The 6,047-nt window shown below is 52.8% G+C and overlaps 1 protein-coding gene across 1 annotated transcript in view; it reads left to right on the top strand.

Annotated features, from left to right (window-relative positions):
- Positions 1-79: 79 nt before the first annotated feature.
- Positions 80-6,047, top strand: part of IKZF4 (IKAROS family zinc finger 4) — a 45,624-nt gene continuing 39,656 nt past the window's right edge. Inside the window, exon 1 of the mRNA XM_074980114.1 lies at positions 80-234. The gene's annotated coding sequence lies outside the window, so the exon portion shown is untranslated. The remainder of the gene's footprint in view (positions 235-6,047) is intronic.

The following is a 6,047-nucleotide window of genomic DNA, read 5'->3' as shown; positions in this document are numbered from 1 at the left end:
TGCTCTCGGTTGCTCCCTGCCAGCTCGATGCGCTCGGCGCGCGGCTTCCCCCGCCTGTCTCCTGGCTGTGGGACCGGAAGTGGCTCGGGCAGGGGAGGGGGGCCCGGTCCCTCCTCAGGTGAAGCCGCCGCCGATGGAGCCGCCGCTGCGGAGCCGCTGAGCCCCCCAGTCGCCACCCCCAGCGGCCGGGCGGGCCGGGGGGCGCCGCAGCGGGGCAGCCAGCCCCTCCCCCAGGTGAGAGGGCAGTGCCAGGGGGCTGAGGGGGAGGGGTGGAAGGGGAGGGGGTTGCGGGGGGCTGAGGGGGAGGGGTGGAAGGGGAGGGGGTTGCAGGAGGCTGAGGGGGGAAGGGGAGGGGGTTGCGGGGGGCTGAGGGGGACAGGTGGAAGGGGAGGGGGTTGTGGGGGGCTGAGGGGGACAGGTGGAAGGGGAGGGGGTTGCGGGGGGCTGAGGGGGACAGGTGGAAGGGGAGGGGGTTGCGGGGGCTGAGGGGGGAAGGGGAGGGGGTTGCGGGGGGCTGAGGGGGACGGGTGGAAGGGGAGGGGGTTGCGGGGGGCTGAGGGGGACAGGTGGAAGGGGAGGGGGTTGCGGGGGCCTGAGGGGGAGGGGTGGAAGGGGGGTTGCGGGGGGCTGAGGAGGGGGCGGAAAGGGAGGGGGTTGCGGGGGGGCTGAGGGGGATGGGTGGAAGGGGAGGGGGTTGCCGGGAGGGGAAGGGGAAGGGGAGGGGGTGGCGGGGGGCTGAGGGGGACGGGTGGAAGTGGGAGTGAGGCTAGTCTGTGGGAAGAATCCTCAGGAGGGGATGTGTGGGGTGATCTGGGCAAGGGGTTGGGCTATGGGAAGGAACTGGACGTGGGCTGCAAGGGGGGGTTGTGGGGGTGGAGGTCTGAGAGCGAGGGCCTGGGCTGCGGGAAGAGTCACTGGGGGGTGGAGGTGGGCTGTGCCCAGGGGTTGGCAGAAGGGATGGGGGCAGCTGTCCTGGCGTGGGCGGTGGCCAGGTGAGTACTGCTGCATCTGCCTGGGAGGGGGTGGCAGAGAGGAGGAGGAGGAGGAGGTGGTCGGCGTGGTGGGGTGCAGCTGGCCAAGGTGGAGGGCCGATAGGGACTGAGGTGGAGAGTTGAGGAGTGTTTTCCCTTTGCTCAGGTGCTCAAACTTTCTTTTTGAAGCCCCCTTTCTCCGTTTTAAGAGTGATAGACTGACATGAGAGGGAATAGACTAGGAATGTACCTGGACCCATTTACTTTCCCTTTTCTATTCCTCTCCATGCACTGCCTTGCAGGCTTGGTAGCTTCAGGGAACGGGTGTTTGTGTGTGCGCTCCTCCCTCCACAGGGACGAGGCTAAAGAATGTACAATAAATCATCTCCTCCCAGGGGTTGATTTGTAGTTACTGTTGGAAAAGAGGAAAGAAACTCCATCTTCTCCAGCCCAGAAGCCACTTCCGGTTTTGTTATCCTCCTAGTACTCAGCTGCTGTTAAAAGGCTCTGTAGTTTGAAAAGGTACGCCTTTATGAGGGAAAAAAAGAGCTTAACTTGACTCTTTCATTGGCACATGGTGGTACCAGTCTCCCTGGGGACGGGTGTGGTGGAATGGGCTGATAGCTGGTGGGTTTTGCATTTCTAAAAATGCGGCTGCAGTATCTAGTCTTTCAAGGACAGCGAACCAGGGGATTTCCATAAAATTGCTTTGCTTCCTTGCTCTAGTCCAATGTCTTTTCTGATTGTCAGACAAATCAGTATACATCTTGGAGGAATTTCCTTTCAGTTGGGCAAAGTAACTTCCGTTTTTCCTGCGTGGCAGCTGGTGCCCTCTGGCACGGTGTATTACTTACAGCTGGCGAGCTGGTGAAATGGAATACGGGCTTGTAATGCACACGCACAAGGTGATGGAGTTAAGGTTGAGGCTGCTGTTGGATAATACTTAATGCTTCTCAGATGAAAAGTGCTGAAAGTCAGGTTGGTGTCTGGTGTGAGAGGATGGTTTCCTGACTGGAGTTTAAATGCTCAGCCCTGTCTCTGTGCCACCAGTGTCTTTTATTGGCATTTGTGGAAGACTTACTCATAATTTTGAATATTTTTACCCATGTCAGGCCCCTGTGGGGTGGAGGAAGTGCTTTTGTTCTTTATTGAAGGGGTGCTGAGCCATGAAGGAGCTAAGTGACTTGAGCAAGGACGTTCAAGGAGTCAGTGATGGAGTGATGGGTGTTCTGCATCCCAGACTGGCACCTGTGATTCTATGACCATAGCGCGTAGGAGTCCCAGTCATGGGTCAGCTCCATTGTTCTAGGCACTGTACAGACCTAGCCAGTGGCCTGCCCTGGCCTTGTCACCTGCTGTTTGGTACCTCAGGAGGAGGACCTGTTGTGCCGAGCACCATCTGCTGAATGGCTCCTGACCACTGACGCATGTTGTTTGCCTCAGAGCTGAAGAGGACTTAGAACCAAGCAAAATCTGAACCTCCTTTGCAGATGAGTAGTAATGCCTCACTGCTGCACACGACCCCTCCACCAAAGCATTCCTTGCTGGGACAAGGCATTGCCCACAGGCACCGGTGAGAAATGTAGGGCCTGGTATAACATGTTCACTAGGGCCCCACCCCTTCCCATTTCACTTTACTAATGCAGAGGTGACGGGGGGGTTTCGGGGGGAACAGTGTCCCCAAGTTTAGGGCCTGAGTACAAGTGCCCTCCTTCCCCTGCATCAGCCCTCATCCATGCAGCCTGTGTGCATCTCTGCAGACCCTAGTCTTGTGTTCTCCAGCTATCGCAGAGGAGGGCTGTGTGAATGCTTTCCTAGCTACGTGCAGTGCCTCAGTCTAGATGGGGTCATAGAGGCTTAAGGAAGGAAAAAGGATCCAAATTTCCTAGTGTGGCGGGGTGAGGCACGTGAAGAGACAGCAGATCTGCGGTGGGATGTTGTTGGACGACAAGCCATTACTGGCAGCTTCAGGATAAACGAAGTTGCCTGTGCTACGTGCTTCGTTGTCTGATTCTGTGGCTCTTGGTGTTGAACCTGAATGCTTGAGTGACGAGCACTTACCAGGCTTAGAAGTGGCACGGCACAGGACCTTTGTGCTAGAGGTGATATTTCTTTTCTGTGGTTCAGCTGCGTCCAGAGGCAGGGATGGTGTTGCCGCCATGAGTCCCACGTTCCTAGTTCTGCTACTGACTCAGTGCATGTCCTTTGGCAAGTCATATGTCCACGTGGCTCAGTTTCTCTGGTAGCCAGGTGGGGCTGGTATCTTGAGGAAGGTTAAGCAAATGTAACGCTTTAATCATAAGATTTGTAAGGTCCTCAAATAAGCAGCGCTGGCGGTGCAGGGAGCAGGCCGTTCCTCAGTCTGCACCTCTGAAGCAGTGAGTTTGGCGTACAGAACTGCCAAGGGCGATGTTTTTGAGACAACGGTTTGGATTGTGTTCTGACCACATATGCAAATCCTAAAGACAAGGCAGTCTGTAATTTTCCTGTATGCGAGTGGGTTGAGGCAAATGCTAGGAAGCTAGAACACCTTGCCCCCCTTACGGTTTCACCTCATGTTAGCTCGCGCAGGGCGTAATCACTCCCTGTCTCGCTTGGTGGAGACAAGGGCACAGCTGCCTGCTGAGCTGTGGGTCGAAGCTGCGGCGTTGTCAGGAGGAGGAGGGCGTTGTTTTCACTTAGAGCTTGTCTTGTGCTCATGGAGAGAGACCCAGTGCAGAGGGGACAGTGATTCTGGGTTTCAGCTTAGCTTTTACTTGAGGGACTCCATGAAACCTCAGAGATCTGAGCTAGCCATGCCTCCTCAGCTGCACCCCACTGCTCTCCAGCTTGCAAAGGCTGAGTCTGGAGACCTCGTGCAAGTGACACTGTTTAGAGTAGGAGTTAACTTGGTTCCCCAAAACCCTTCATTCCTTTGGGGACGTCATACAGCAGCAGCTTGTGCTCTGGTAACAGAATTACAGCATCCCAGCTATTAGGTCTGGTCTCCCCTTCTGTGAGAGGGAGATGGGGTTATCCAAGTTCACCAGAGGGGGAAGAGGTAGAAAACGCCAGGGTAAGCAAATGGGGGGAGAGAGCACGTGAGGGTTATTTATTCTGTTTGCAGTGGCTCAATTCATTGACAGCTTGTGTGCGTCTGGCATTGGCACAGTTCACGTTAGTCAAGTGCAGTGTGTTTCCATACTCCCTCTTATTGGAGCTCAAAATATTGGTATTCAAAAGTGCAGCACGCCTTTATCTGCAAAGGTCGCTGTCACTCGCGGGTGGTGGGTGGAAGTGGGACTGACTTTCCATTTGTCTTGAATCTGTCTAGGCAGATGCTGAGGAGGTCGTATTTTCCCTCATTCCCTTAGAAACAAAAGAAGCCTGGCATCTCATGCTCCCCCTTGCAGCTTTCAGCATAGCCCATGGGTAGGTTTTTATTTATTCCAATTGTGGTTGTGCCCACCAGTGAACTCACCAAGGACCTAGGTGCTGCACTGAACACAGTAGGAGACAGTCCTTCTTTTTGTACTTTGAATTCAAACTTTGTCATTTGACCTCGGTGTTTCAGAGCAGTAGTTGAACTTAATTTTATTATGCCTCCCTCAATGGCCTTTAAATAAAAACATTGCTGCATGGGAAAGTTACCCATAGGCTTCCTATTAGCATTATTAGAAAGACTATTTGCAGTGATATAATCCTAAACAAAATCACACTTGCACCAGTCAAATATGGTTCTTGTAACCATTCCTATTTTACATAAATCCACTTAGCTGTACCTAGTTGTGGGTGTTGCTGGAAGGAAATGGATTTAGCTCTGTCAAGTGGATTACAGTATCTCCCCTGCACCCCCTTCCTCTCCCGGTTGCCGAGCATTGCCTTTGGAGAAGGGACATAATCACTCAATATTTTGAATAGGGGACCCCAACACAAGTTATTTAAGAGCAGCTCGATGATAAACGTGCTTGTCATCCGTCTTCTCTGAGGGAAAATATCTAGCTTATCCACGTAGGTTTTGATGCAGCTACGTATAAGAAAAAGATGGTGATGGTGAGTTGACCAGAGCAGTAAATAAGCCCTTATTACAAAGGGTAAGAGAGGTAGCCGAGTTAGTCTGTATCTTCAAAAACAACAAGAAGTCCTGTGGCACCTTACAGAGTAGCAGATGTTTTGGAACGTGAGCTTTCATGGGCAGAGGCCCGGTTTGTCAGATTACAGCGGGCTCTGTCTCAACGGGCTGACAAAAGAGGCAGATGAAATTTAAGGCTGATAAGTGCAAATGGAAAGACTGGAATTGTTTCCCTTAGAAAAGAGATGGCTGAAGAGGGATATAATAGAGGCCTTGAAAATCATGACTGGAACGGGGAAGTGTTACTTACCCCCCTATGAATCACAAGGAATAGGGGGTCACCACATGACGTGAATAGCCTAGAGGTTTAGAACAGCTGAAAGGAAGTTCTGCTCCACCCAACGCACAACCAGCCTGCAGGACTCGTTGCCCCTGGGGGTTGCAAAGCCCCAAAGTGAACTGGGCTCAGAAAATCTGTCCTGGAGGTTAGCTCCTTCGTTGGCTGAGAGTCAAGATGGAGAGGGACACAACCCCACGTTCCCTTCAACCACTGACCCTTAGAAGCAGGGGCTGGGTGAGGAGGTGGATTGCTCAAAATTACTCTGTCCACTGTGGGAAGACAGGCGACAGGGCTGGACAGGCCAGTAGTCTGACCCAGGACGGCTGCCTTTGTGGTTCTATGTGGTAACCTGTCGAGTGAGCAACTTGGATTTTGTCCTACAACACATTACTTTCTCTTGCTCCTCGCGCGGTAACTTGAAAAGGCTGCAGCTTATCACTTTGATAATATATTCAATTTGCACAGTAACACCTCGTTAGATTAAACGCCTCCTGATAAGGGCCCAAGAAAATCTGTGGTTCCTTCTCAGTTCCAAAATGATGCCCAGGCAGAGGCAGCCTTTTGGTCTAGTATTACACTGAATTCATTTTTCCAGTTACGCCCCAGGCTGTGTACTAATCTATTGCAAAGCATTAAATAAAGAAAACTAAACTGCCATGGATAAGATTAAGGGACAGAGACAGCA

This window comes from Carettochelys insculpta, chromosome 29 (assembly GCF_033958435.1).
Source record: "Carettochelys insculpta isolate YL-2023 chromosome 29, ASM3395843v1, whole genome shotgun sequence".
In the NCBI taxonomy this organism is placed as follows: domain Eukaryota; kingdom Metazoa; phylum Chordata; order Testudines; family Carettochelyidae; genus Carettochelys; species Carettochelys insculpta.
Note: the sequence above shows the minus strand (reverse complement) of the source record. Positions and strands in the feature narration are given on the sequence as shown.